This window comes from Cyprinus carpio, chromosome B25, assembly GCF_018340385.1.
Source record: "Cyprinus carpio isolate SPL01 chromosome B25, ASM1834038v1, whole genome shotgun sequence".
NCBI classification, from domain to species: domain Eukaryota; kingdom Metazoa; phylum Chordata; class Actinopteri; order Cypriniformes; family Cyprinidae; genus Cyprinus; species Cyprinus carpio.
The window spans coordinates 18,457,757-18,472,222 of NC_056621.1; the positions used below are offsets into that span (position 1 = coordinate 18,457,757).

Below are 14,466 nucleotides of genomic sequence, written 5' to 3' on the forward strand. Positions count from 1 at the left end.
CAGTGATCATGACAGCTATTCTTACCTGTTCAAACAAATAAACACAAAGTACGAGGTACGAAGATAGATTTACTTAAAATCTGCTATGATAATTAAAACAGAATAACTAATAATTTGATAAAGTTGGCTACTTGGTTGGTGTTTTAATGCCATGCCAACTTTGTGTGTGTGTGTGTGTGTGTGTGTGTGTGTGTGTGTGTGTGTGTGTGTGTGTGTGTGTGTGTGGCTATTTTCATGATGAGTAACGAGTTAAAACAATAAATAACAGTTACTTAAAAACCCATGTAATATTTTTGAAGTTTGCCTTAGTTAAAAACTTGATTTTTCAACCTAAAAATAGAGTCAGGGTTGATTCTGTTAAAAAATTCTTCAAGATTTCATTATTTAATTTTTGAGATATATTTCAAATGTAGCACAATTTCATAAAATATGTTTAAGAAATATCAGACTATGGCACAACTACTGCTTATTTATCCTTTGAAAACCATTTTTCAGTCTCGGCTCATATTTATTTAATGGTTATCTATTTTATGAATGGCAAAGCTCAGCAAATCTTGAACAGAAATGTGCGCTTCATTTCATGCTGACCCTGTTTTATATTACAGCCAGACAGGATGTGACGTTAGGAAACTGAAGCCATACAGATTATGTAACAAGACTGGAAAAAATGTGCCATTTATAGCCTCGGCTGCAAGGATCATATATAGTCTTTTCAATAATCTCATTATTGCAGAAGCACATTTAGTCTAAATGTTCCACTTGGCAGACTGAACACAGCTTTATATATTCAGTGTACGTGCATCTGTGTTGGAGGAAGGCATGTGTGAAGGAGGGCGAGCGATTGTTTATGGCTGGATGAGTGGGGCGATGTCTTGAGTATGCAGTGACCTTCTGAACACTTCAATGAATCTCCACACCGCTCACTCCATCATATTATGCAGAGCGAAAGACTAAACCAAGAGCCAATCGAGGATGAGGGAAATATTCGTTTGCACTGCAGAGGGATCAAATATTCATAAAATCTTATGAAGGGAAAGCTTTCAATAATAACTTTCTTGCAGAAAAATAGAGTAAAATACAGGTAAATTGAACACTTTACCTTTAATGAAATGTTCACTCACAAATTAAAGTTCATGTTGCTCTAAACCTTCCTTTTTTTCTGTGGAACACGAAAGAAGATATTTTGAAGAATGTTCGGAACCAAACAGTTTTGGTGCGTACTGACTTCTGGATGAAAAAAACAAAAAAACACATTGTTCAGAATATCTTATTTTATGTTCCATTAAAGAGTCATACATGTTTGAAACAACATTATGGGTGACTAAATAATGGCACAATTTTCTTTTTTGGGCGAATTATTAAATGATTAAAATGTGAACGGTTGCTGGTTGTTTATTGTCTTGATCACCAAACAGATGCTTAATTTCTAAATGGTTGGTTCTTTTTGACAGAATACACAATACAATAGTATTAAATAGTGGAAGATTAATTAAATCAGTCCATCGGATATTGAGTAAAAATGTAAATACATTAATAATAGTAATAAATAAACAAATAAAAAAAATGAGTTTTTGTTTGTACTATAGTGCACATTTATTTTATTTTTTATTTCTTTGTTTTTATTTTACTTAACAATAATGCCAAAAAACTAAGAATAAAAAAAAAAACATGAAAACTTTAATCCAGTTTTCCTGTGTTTTCAATTGTATTTTAGTGCACATGCCACATTTTTATTTTTTTATTTTTATATTTTTTAATTTTTTTTTTTTTCACTCAATTGCAATTTTTTTTTTTATTATTAAAAACTGTTGTGTGGTTTTTGTTTTACTCAACAAAAATAAAATAAACATCTATGAAGAAAAATCGAAAAAGAATTTTAGCACACTTTTTTAGTTTTTGTTAAATTGCAAATGTTTTTTGTTTTTATTTTACTTAAAATAAAACAAAAAAAACACTATGATAGAAATATGAAAAAAGTAAAACTACAAAAAAAACAAAAATTATTTATTGCAAATATTTGTTGTTATTTTACTCAACAATAACCAAACAGCAAACAAAAAACAACGAAAGAAAAAAATAACAGAAAATAACCAAATAAAAAAAAAAAATTCATCATTATTATTTCACAAAACAATAATATCATCATTTTCTTCAACAATTCTTAACAAAAAAAAAAAAAAAATCAAAAAAAACTAAAAAATCCCTGAAAATTTTGCTTGCTCGCAAACATGTTTGTTTTTATTTGACATAATGAAAATATTTGCTTCACTGATCCTTTTCGCCTTTGCAATAGTTTTTGTTTACAATGATAACCTTGACTGTTGGCTGCTTCAAACTTTCACACTTTCTCTTTGCGTCTATCTCTCATTCCCTCTGCTGCTGCATTGAGGGAGGGTGATGCTGCGACGCTGAGATATCTGCAGCGCCATGCAGAAAGCAGCAGGGAGAGACTGAAGCACACACACACAAACACACATCTACACACATATAAATACTCATACGTTCTCCATAAAGCACTTATGCAACATAAAACAAGAAAAACAAGCATTCCAGCAGCACGTTTGAGAACATAAACAAACGCACACACGCAATCCCCATTTCACTTCACAGTCCAGTGTGGCTCTCCAAACAACTGCAAGTCAAATAATCATCCCTCAGTTTCATAATGAATCAGCTCGTTTTCACGTCACGTCCACATAAACAAACCCAGCGCGGTACGAACGACGCTGCCAGAGGACCAGCCTCACGCGACCAGCAGCATCCCAACATGGACGCCTTTGTTTTGATCGCATTCCCAGTCACCATAAGTAACCATTACCCGCATCTCAGCAGAACGCAGACACATGCAGGATTCCACAGCCACCAGAGACCCCGACCTCCTTACCATCCTTCGCTCTCTCTAAACGCTCCACAGGAAGGATGTTCAGCCACACCTTGAGTAAAGAAACCCCTCTTCTACAGTCGGTCGGTCGATAACACGACAACAGCCCCCCCGTGGGCCGCAGGATGAGATGGTGAAGTGGAGGCACGTCAGAGCATAACAAGGCTGACGCTGCATGTGTCTAATGGCGTTCCTTCTGCTTGACAACTCTAGTTGTGGGGTGGGGGGGGGGCGGCTATGCACTGCAGCTTGACATCAAGAGAAGGTGTGCATTCTCTCGAGACCAGCATTATTATGCACAGTTATTTAGTATTCACACCTGTCGTGCATTTTCTGAGACGACGAGGTGTGGCATGTTTTTAATTCGGTTGCATCAGCATTGCATTCACGCATCTATATGGATACTGTACTTCCTCGAAAACACCGGCATAAACAGTGGTGCAAAGTGCTGATGTGGTGACGGATGGAGTGTTGCCATGGCAACTGAATGTAAAAACGGAAAAGGAGAAAAAGTTGACTGGGCATGAGGAGAGGAGGAGGAGAGGTCGCCTCACATCCCAAAGCGAGAAACACTTCAAACATCTGTTCTATTGATTTCCAGGGATTTGATACTACCTCCGAGACGCATGTCGGGAAATGACACCAAAGATATCTATTTGAAAGAGGGTTTTTTTAGCTGACACTGTAAACAGTGTTATTATCATTAACTAAAACTGTCCCATTTTCATTACTTGCAATAAACATTAACTGAAATTTATATAAACTGATATATATAAATCTATCTATCTATCTATCTATCTATCTATCTATCTATCTATCCATCTATACATATCTATACATATATATTTAATATATTAGGGATGTAACGATTCACTCAACTCATGATACGATTCACAAGTTTTTTTTTTAACAAAATGAGATTTAAGACAAATTATAAATTAAATGTGTCCTTTTATTATTTCTTGGACAAAATGCTGTATACTTCTTTGTGAAATTTAAATATAACACTATAATAATATAGCACTTGCATATTATTGCTCTTTTGTTGGTTTTGATTGCTTCTATTGTCCTCGTTTGTAATTTGCTTTGGATAAAACATCTGCTAAATAACAAAATGTAAATATAATGTAAATGTAAATAACAAAACTAAATTGAAATTTAAAAAAAAAAAACCCAAATCAAATAAATAAGTAACACAAATAAAATAAATCTCTTCATATAAACAAAATAAAGCTTTGTCTGTGCTATTTCCATTTAAAATGAGAAGCAAACACTGCATTTTAATCATGATCCAAACAAAGATGCTGTATACATGCAACATGAGCAGTTTTGAATCTAAATAACATTGTATAATATCGAAATTTGAAGCAAAAACAGAATGATTTGACTTCAGTTTTGTGAAACAGAAACAGCAGACGAGCTGAACGAGATGCAGGTTCACTCTCTGCCAGCAGGTGGCGCTTAAAGCATTTCCTAATTTACTGCTGTAAACAAAGCAGCGCTGCACTTATGAACTTTAATATGCAAACATTATATAAAACATTACAATTCCCCCGATCTGGACAAAGTTACAGATGTTCTCTCTTAAACAACTCTCAAAATAAAGTGCTCTGGAACTAGAAAAGGAATAGAAATAATTAACTGAAAAGGAGTTGCTGCATATAACAAAACAGATGTCATTTCCCACTATTTCTTAAATTGTAATTTTTCCAATAAACTTATTAAATGTGTCATCTTTCACATCTAATTCGTACATTGTTTCAGTTAATTCAGCTAGAATAATAAGAAACTGTAGAGCTGTTATCATTCAAATGAAATCAGTATCAACAAACTCCATCTTTCCACTGCAGGAAACACAGAAGCCGCATCTGAAGTGGCATTAGATGTATTTACTTATATGATGAAGTTGAGGTGCCATAAATTTATTTACACTTCAAAATTTTGACTCCATAAAGAACTTTAGCAAAGATGTTTTAAATATATATATTTTTTTAAACATACAAATAAGAAATGTTGGGAAATGCATGATAGTTTTAACTATAAAACCAAACCAGTAGGTGGAGGCAAATGACTGTTTGAATGAGCGAGTCATTTAGTCCTTCATTCAACAGATTCGTTCAAACGAGGCAAGTGAATACTGTCTTTATGAATGGTTTACCGAATCATTGACTCATTTGATTTGTTCAAAAACATGGATTCAGTCAGTAACGAAACGCCGCTGTGTTGCTCGGAGACACAAAACAGTTCTGCTGTGGCTTTGATTGGAATTATTTTCATCAGTGAAACTGAGCAGAAACAGTCAATATTGTGTCTAAAATGTAAGTCACTTAATTTTTAATTCTTGTTTATTGAACTACTATTGTATAAAAATCACATTGCAATCGTGTTGAAACATTTTGGCCTTGCATTTTTGTGTACCTAAATCATAGGCTATATTATACATTCTTTTTTTTTTTTACACCCACAGTATGCATCTATAACTTTCTATCAGTGCTGTTGCACTCATTTATTTTGATTTCTGCACAAGTCTCTCTTACATACTTATCAGGCTGCACAAGCCTCGTCTGGCACGACATAAATACATTATCAGTCGCCGTATGGCGGCGTCAAAACAGACCTGCTCGAAATCGGCAGACAAATATATATATATAGGTTTTTTTTTAGTTTTTTTTTTCCAGCTAAAGGCCAAGGCAACATTTCTCATTTACATTTTTGTTAACGTGATGTACTAAAACAACTAAAACAGAGTATGTCTTTAAAAAAAATACACAAATTTAAAAACACCAATGCTAAAATGAAAAAAAGCATAAAAATAAATAAAAACGAATAGTATCTCAATGATATTAAAATAACACTGGTTGTAAATAAAACAAAAGATTACTTAAGTACATTTAAAAAAAAAAAAAAAAAAAACCTTTTTCCCCAGTTTTTCTACTTGCGAACTGTTACGTTGTAAATATTTCTGAAATTTACGATCAATTTCTAAGTAAAAATTGTTTCAAAGTAAAGGCTCGTTCACACCGAGGGTGATCCAGACAACATTGTCAAAATGATTTCAGTTCACACAGATCCACAAAAATAACAAAAAAATAAAAATAAAAAATACTGCATTATGCACTCCAGGCCAGTAGTTGGCAGCGTCACTTTGTAAAGCAACACTACACGCCTACACATATGCATTCCTATAAACTGCACATGTAATACACACATGCATGATGTCACCGTTTTCTCAAGTTCACAGTTTTGTAGTTTACTCGGATGCGATAATGTTATCGTTTTCAAAAACTTGCACTTTAACACCGTTTTCAAAAGTTTGCGTTTCCATGCTAATGAGCACCCGAAACACATAAAAAGTTTTCAGTTTTTAGTCGAAAACGGTGTCGTGTAAGCACCCACTAAATCTATGACAACAAGGAGATTGACAACACAACCATAACATTAACAAAAATATCATTTGAATCACTTTCAGAGCAATTTCTTTCCAGACAATAAACAATAAAAACACTGACAGCCAATCAGAATCCAACAGACTTTAGAGAGTTCAAGCAGACGACAAAACTGTGAGTTTACTTTCATTAAACAGAACGTTAACGCCCATTGGTGTATTGACACTAATATAGTTATTGTTATAGTTATCATTCTTGCTGTGTATGGGTCTAAAATGCTAAAGCGAGGTTTTTCAGTGCATGACAGCCAAACAAAGAGAAGCATGTCTCTATTTAAAGTGACAGATATTTGTTTTATAATGACAGACTGCACCTGAACAGCTGCGAACAAACATCGCTGAATGGAGGAAAAGGAAAGCAAAATATCTTAATCCGGGTTATTTATTAACTGTATGGATGACATCACTTATTTGGACTCTGTGCCATACGCACGCTGATGCAGAGCATTGTTCTGTCTGAGCCTGCATGCATTTGTTAATCATTGTCGCAGTGATATCATCTGTTGTGATGAACTGGATTTGTTAAACATGGGCTCATCTGTGTTTTACATTATGGCGCAAGAAGGTTTAGTTTAGTTTTAAATCACAAAAATATATATCATATTTCAAATCAGTATATCCCAATATATACCAAGTTTTCTTTCTGAGACAAACTATAACCATGTGCGCTCTCTCCAATCATAGCCATTAAAAGTAAAGCCTCAAGATCCCAGTAAGGTCAGGCAAGCTCTCTCAAACCCTCTTGTTCTCCATCAGTGTAACTCTCAGCACTGGCTGAGCTCTGCAGGGGTCTGCACAGTAATACACTACTACTAACCCTGATCCGCCACTTCTGTCTTAGACTCATGCTGTAATATGCCACTGTACAGACTGAAACTTTCAATGAATAGTTCATATTTTCCCTAATTATTTGATTTAAAAATCTATCTATCTATCTATCTATCTATCTATCTTTATGAAATAATAATGCTAATTTATATACTACAGAACGTATAGATTGTATTTTATATTAGTATAATATCTATCATTCATAATTAAAACATTGATTATATATATATATATATATATATTATATATATATATATATATATATATATATATAATATAATTTTATATTTAGTACTATTTTATTACATTCATTATCATTTCATTATATAATTTTTTATTATATTATTTTTGATTTACTTATTAGACGAAAAATAACATCACTCACTTTATACATGTCAATATATTTTTAAACACTAAAATGTTAATATTGATTATAATCATTTGAAGATTCTATTTATCATTACTACATATAACAAAATAACGAAATAAGAAATGTTTTATAAATTTATGGATTCATGATAATATCAATTTCAATGATAAAAAGGAATATATATATATATATATATATAATATATATATATATATATTTTCTAGATTATATATATATATAATGTTGTTACATTAGTACTAATAACAATAATTACAACATATTATTTTTATTGTCAATAATTAATTATCAAAATATATTATCATATGGTATATAAATTATTATATATTTTCTAGATTACAATGTTAATATCTTTTTTAATAATTCAAAGATTTTCTTGCTATTAATACAAATGTTTACTATTGTTATTTCATTATTCATGTTAATGTCAAAGGTTATATTATTACTAATATCAATAATAGCAAAATATTATTGATCAACACATAATTAATGATCAAAATAAACAATATATCACGTGCATATAGCAATGAATGACAATATACTGTTATCAATATTTGATGCTATTATTATTTCATGTAATAGCGCTTATAAATAAATAATTAAATAAATAAATAGGGACCCCATTATTACAGGGACTGTAAATCCTTCAAGTTCATCACATAAACCTAATGCTGTGCTGTAATAACAGAGCTGCCAGACTCCATATCTGTGTGTGTACATGCTGCAGAGTACAGTAGACATACAGGACAAGCCTCACTCATCACAAGAGCAACACTGGATAATGCAATTATGATGCATGATTACACAATAAATCATGAGCGATTGATAACCCACTCTCCCCACAGTCAGATGTTGCGCTCACACACACACACACACACACACACACACACACACACACACACACACACACACACACACACACACACACACACACACACACGCCAGTAACGTTACGTCCGTCCCAAAACCACAGGCGCTCTTCGCCTCTCGTCAGATAAAGCCATATGCATGCTCTCAAATATCAGTCCGCCCCTCTCACCGCCGCGCTCACCTCCGTTTGCCCCGTTCCCGAGTGTCCCAGCTGCGCTCCGCTGGGGAGTCATTGTGTCTAGTGTGTGCTAATCCCGAGTCTGCTGTCACATGCGAACAAAACCCTCCAGACCTCCTCAGTCCCGCCAGCGAGAGCAGACACTGGGCAGCCGGGAAACCAGAAGGTGCACTTAGGCACTATAAATGAACTAAAGATGAGGTCATGGTTCAGGAGGGGGAAAAATGCCGCTGACGTCACCGCCAGCCAATGGGAGCGCGTGGCTTCGCTGACGTCAGCGCGCTGATCCGCAGATTAAAGGGACACTGACCCCGCGTCCCAGTGTTCATACTATCCATCCTAAATAGTACGTGAGATTAGAATAAGCGCGTCCCAAAGCGTAGTATGTTGAAAAGAGTGCGCCAGATGTCCCCGGATGGTCTACTATTTCAGGTAGATTTCTGAAGTGTGGATCCGTGGACACTCTTATGGCTAATACTGCGCACAATCCACTGCGCTTTAGCGAAGGATTTGGTTCAGAACTACAAACTCGAATAAAAAGCGTTTAAAAAACTACAAACATGGCGGATGTGCGCGAACGGTTAGATAAATGGGGTTGAGTTACTAATAATCAACATTTAACATGCTAATATTTTTTATTTAATGTTATCTGTGTTACTAAAAGTTGTTGTTGTAGATTAAATATCCTAACACAGTGTTAGGATATTTCATCTACAACAACAACTTTTATAAACACCCGTTTGGCCATTATGCGACCGAGCGGACCTTTAAAGACGCAATTGTATGACGTTATCGTATGTCCCAAAGCTTGCCTACTCTTCCAGTACACACTCAAAAGGTCACCCGCTGCCTCATACTGAATATTTCCAGTTTTTTTTTTTTTTTTTAAATAATAGGCTATATATGATCAACAAATGAACATAAATATGTGAACTTTATATATATATATATATATATATATATATTAGTCAGATTCAGTAGTCAAATTGGCATGGATTTTATAAAAATGTTTATGGTGCTGGGCCACTTTTATTCGGTGTAAAATAGACATCAGTGTAGTAGACCGTCTCTGAACGAGCGCCCCCTGCTGGAGGACGCAGAGCAGTGACAGCGGTCCTTTTAGCTCAGTGAAGGTCTGCCATCCAGCGGTGACAGGTTGAGTTATATTCTTCAGCATATTCTATTCACTTTCATCAGAATATTTCATTAATGATATATAACATGCAACACTTTTTCTTAAAGCCGTGAATGTTTCCACCACAATGTTGTTTCCATCAAACAGAATACCAAATACCCGTGTTTTAAAGCAAGTGCTGAAACTTATTCATGGCCAAGCACCTATATATATATATATATATATATATATATATATATATATATATATATATATATATATATATATATATATATATATGTATATGTATATATATATATATATATATATGTATATATATATGTATATATGTATATATGTATATGTATATATGTATATGTATATGGAAGCTATATGTTTTCAAATAGAAAGACAATTTTGAAAGGAAAAAAAAAAGTTATATAAAATATTACCTGGTGAATTTTTAGTTTCTTTTACAGTCTTTAGAAAAAAAAATAGATTTTACTTAATTCATTTATTTATTTATTTCCAAATTGTTCTCTATAAATTGAGAAAATAGCTGAGAAAAATTGAGTAAAATATTTTTTACATAATTTGATAATTAAACAGCTTGACTGGAAATGGTGCAGAGTAATATATTAATCTTATGTCTTAATAAGACAATTGTTAATCTTTCAATTTTCTTATATTAATATTTGTTAAAATGTTAAACTAAAATATCATGGTTTAACATTTAATAATGAATATTTTGATAATGGATTTTCATTTAAGATGGGTCTGAAACAAGAGTAAAATAATAAAATCTAAAAGACATCTATTGAGCAAATAAATAAATAAATTATATTCATTACTGTTCAAAAGTTTTAGATTGGTAAGGTTTTTTTTAATATAAAATAATAATAATAATAATTTCTGTTCACTAATGCTGAATTTATTTGATCAATTAATACAGTAAAAACATAAATATTGCGAAATATTTTTTTTTTTACAATTTAAAATAAGTGTTTTCTATTTGAATATATTTTAAAATGTTTTTTTTCCCTGTGATCAAAGCTGAATTTTCAGCATTATTATTCCAGTCTTCACTGTCATATGATCCTTCAGAAATCCTTCAAATATGCTGATTTGCTGCTCAAAAAACATTTGTGTCCAGTTTTTCTGATGAAAGTTAAAAGGAAAACAGAAAGAAAACTGATATTTTAAATTGTAATAATATTTCCCTACATTACTGCTTTTGCTGTAACACTAATGCAACCTTGGTGAGCAGAAGAGACTTTCTTTCATAAACATTTCACCAATCTCACCAATCTAAAACTTTTTAACAGTAGTGTACATGACCTAGTTTAGTGTACATACTTTATAAATAGAACTACTGTAGATAAAAATGGAAGCAAGTATTGCATTGCACAAAGTTGCATATCATGCAAAAATACTGTACCCTGCAGATATAAGATTACTGCATAAGAGAGAAGCATTGTACGCTCAGGAAAGTAATACTGTAGGCTGCGATGAATTAACCAAGCAATATTCAACAAATCAAGTAGATTATTTGACTGACTTTTATTAAAAAGTTGTGTGGGAATCAGTCGGGCAGTTGGCATTTGTCAAAAGTGAGTAAACGCTCTGTATAACCTGACTTTTCTCACAAGGTCACTGACAGCGGTATTCAAGTAAATATATAGTTAATGATCTAAAGAAAGGCCAATATTCAGCGGCCTTCAGGAACTGATCATTCCTGCATTCTTACACTGAAGCTGAAGCATTTAAAGAATTCAATAGAAAACATCTTCATGACCCCTGTTTCAGAATATTGTTTGCACATATGTACCAATAAAGATGGCCATTAAAGATTGAAATAACTCTTAAAACAAAGGGAATAAAGCAAGAATTTTGTTCTCTTTACAAAGGCGAGGTTAATCTCTTTCTCTTGAAAGTGTCTGAAAGTTACACTTTACCGCACAGAATCCATTCTTGTGGTTAATGGATTATTATTAGTGGCGATTGTAAAAGCAAACAACACTAGTAACTTTGGGGCCGCTCACACATAAAGTGTTGTTGCATTTATAAACACCAGACACTTTCCTCGCACAGTGTTTTATCACATTTATACTGTGTCTACACCCGGCACAAATGTTGCAAATCTATTTATCTGGTGCTAGTCCTATACTTCTGGGGGCCCCTAAGTAAAACTTTGTCAGGGGCCCCTCTCAGTATGTTCATAAAAAAAACAAATGAGCCAAAGCCTGTCAACAAACAACAGTGAGTTGAAACAGTCGGTAATACAATTTAAAAGAAGAAGAAGAAGAAGAAGAAATGACAAACAATAGGATAAATACAACAGAAAAAAAGACACAAATTAAATTTAGTGCACTAAAAATAATGACCTACTATAGAGAAACTGAATAACGTTTCTTCTTTTGCTTTTTTTGGGTAACCAAACAATTGACAGTAGCCACTGAATTCCATAGTATGTAAAAAAGTACAATGGAAGTCAATGGCTACCGTCATCTGTTTGGTTACCAACATTTTTCAAAATTTCTTCTTTTGTGTTGACCAGAAGAAATACATTCAAACAGATTGAGGCTGAGTTAGTGATGACAGAATTTAAATTTTTGGGTGAACTATCATTTTTAAATGACAGAGGAGGCAGGAGGTTTATTAGGCTGCTGTCACTTTAAGACTGAATGCACAGATCCAATATTTTCTGTTTATGTTCGTTGCTAACTGTTTATGTTCACTTATGACATACAGAAGCAAGCTGCATTTAAGTGAAAACTCACCTCTTTTGACATGTTTTTGTCCATTTAAGCGCACACCCAAAGCCCAAAGTAGTCTATACTTGTTTTCGCTTCATCTCAAATAGCACACACAAAAAGCTACCTGGGGAACAGCCTCTCTTTCACAACTCAGTCTGCTTTTTCTTTTTTAGTATTAAGCACAACCGGCAGGAGACTGTAACATTACGTAACATTACAAGCTTTAACTGATTTGGATGTTACATGTAAAAGCCACAACTTACCGCTTTAAAGGAAAAAATATGCACAAAATAAATGGTGTTTTCATAATCTTTTTGTAAGCCAAAATCAAAAATGAACCAAAATTTTTATTAATCGCACAGGCCTAGTCATTGAATCATCTTTGAGAGAAAAGGGGGCCCCCTGGTGGTTTGGAGGCCCTATGCAACTTGCGTACTTTGTGTATAAGGAAGACACTGATTTTGTACTGTAGCACAGGCATTAGGTGTACATCAGAAATAAAGCAGGGCGTTAGTTTACTGTCGGGAATTTGTTGCATCACGCTGTATCCAGTGTAGACAGCATTAATGATTTTAAAGGGATCTTTTGTCGTTTGTTGTGTTGCTTCATGCCACTCATGTCTGGTGCAAGTATAAAAATAATCATTGTGTGTGTTTCAAATGGAAGGTCAAATCCTAGTGAGGATGCATCCTTCCTAGTCCAGTTCTTATGAGGCTTCAAGGCTACAGTCCTTCTCAGCATTAAACGCTAGAAAGAGACACTCTACTAAGTGTGCATGGCTAGGTCATAAATGTTTGTACACCTGTGGTCACAGCACAGGTTTAAATACTATTAAAATTATATTTTGAAGAATACTTTATATTAAAAACATTCTAGTAATGCAGTACAGGTAATGATAAACATCAATGGTTTACATTACACACAGTCTAACATTAATTTACAACAGAAGAAAAGAAAAAGCATGTCTTTCATAGCACAACAAAACTGGATGAGTTCAATGAGCTAATAGATTTTTTTTTGTGAATTTCAATCTGTGCAAAGGATTGTGGGTAATTGAAGGACGCGAAGGATACACCTGATGCATCTTTCAAAACAGGCAGAATGAAGGGCACGAAATGAAGACTGCCTACAAAGGATCCTTCAAACTGAGATGTCCTTCGATAGGGTTGACGACGTAACAGCCAAGATAGGCAGTCTTACAAGGATGCGTCCTTCCGTTTGAGAAGCACCCATTGTCTATAGACCTTAGTCAGGGTGGCGCCATATTTAGTTTTTGACAGGAATGAAAACGAGGCTGTGAGGGATAGAAGTAGTGTTTTCGATGGACTGTGCTGTTGTTTAACAAGGGTCAGCTGATCAAACATCCTGTACACAAAAAAAAAAAAAAGTTGTGAAAATTAAGTGATGTAGCACCTTTATAGAGTGTGTGCCATTTCATCCTCGTTAAATTCAATATGATGTCTAACCTGACATGAGTGCTTGGGTAGATTACTTGCAAATTGTAAACTGTTACTGATTCCAAATTACATGACAAAAATTGTAGTTAGTAACATAATCCATTACATTACACATTTTAGATAATATAATCAGACTACTTTTTGATTACTTTTAGATTACATTTTGACCTAACTAACTAATCACTGATCATATAACCTAGACGTGGTCTGTTTGACATTAACCTGGCTAAAACATGATGATTACATTATTTGAAATGAGTCTACCCCCCAAGATTACTTTTATAAACATGAGCAGTGTCCAAAAGGTAAAGGGGGAGGTGTTGCTTCAATTTATAACAATATTTTCAGTATTTCTCAGAGGGCGGGCTTCAAGTATAACTTGTTTGAAGAAATGGTGCTTCATATAACATTATCCAGAGAAACAAGTGTTAATGATAAATCCTCTGTTTGTACTGGCAACTGTATACAGGCCACCAGGGTACCATACAGACTTATTAAAGAGTTTGCTGATTTTCTATCTGAGTGCAGGCTGCAGATAAATTGTTGGTG

At 33.6% G+C, this 14,466-nt stretch overlaps 1 protein-coding gene across 4 annotated transcripts in view; it reads right to left on the bottom strand.

Annotated features, from left to right (window-relative positions):
- LOC109101578 (dual specificity protein phosphatase 8-like) overlaps positions 1–8,803 on the bottom strand; it is a 42,793-nt gene extending 33,990 nt beyond the window's left edge. Inside the window, exon 1 of one of the 4 annotated variants that reach the window (XR_006158642.1) lies at positions 8,594–8,803. The gene's annotated coding sequence lies outside the window, so the exon portion shown is untranslated. Of the gene's footprint in view, positions 1–1,099; positions 1,196–2,884; positions 3,549–8,593 lie in introns of those variants that run through there. The other 3 variants (XM_042753495.1, XM_042753497.1, XM_042753498.1) reach the window with 3 other exon arrangements.
- Positions 8,804–14,466: the final 5,663 nt, after the last annotated feature.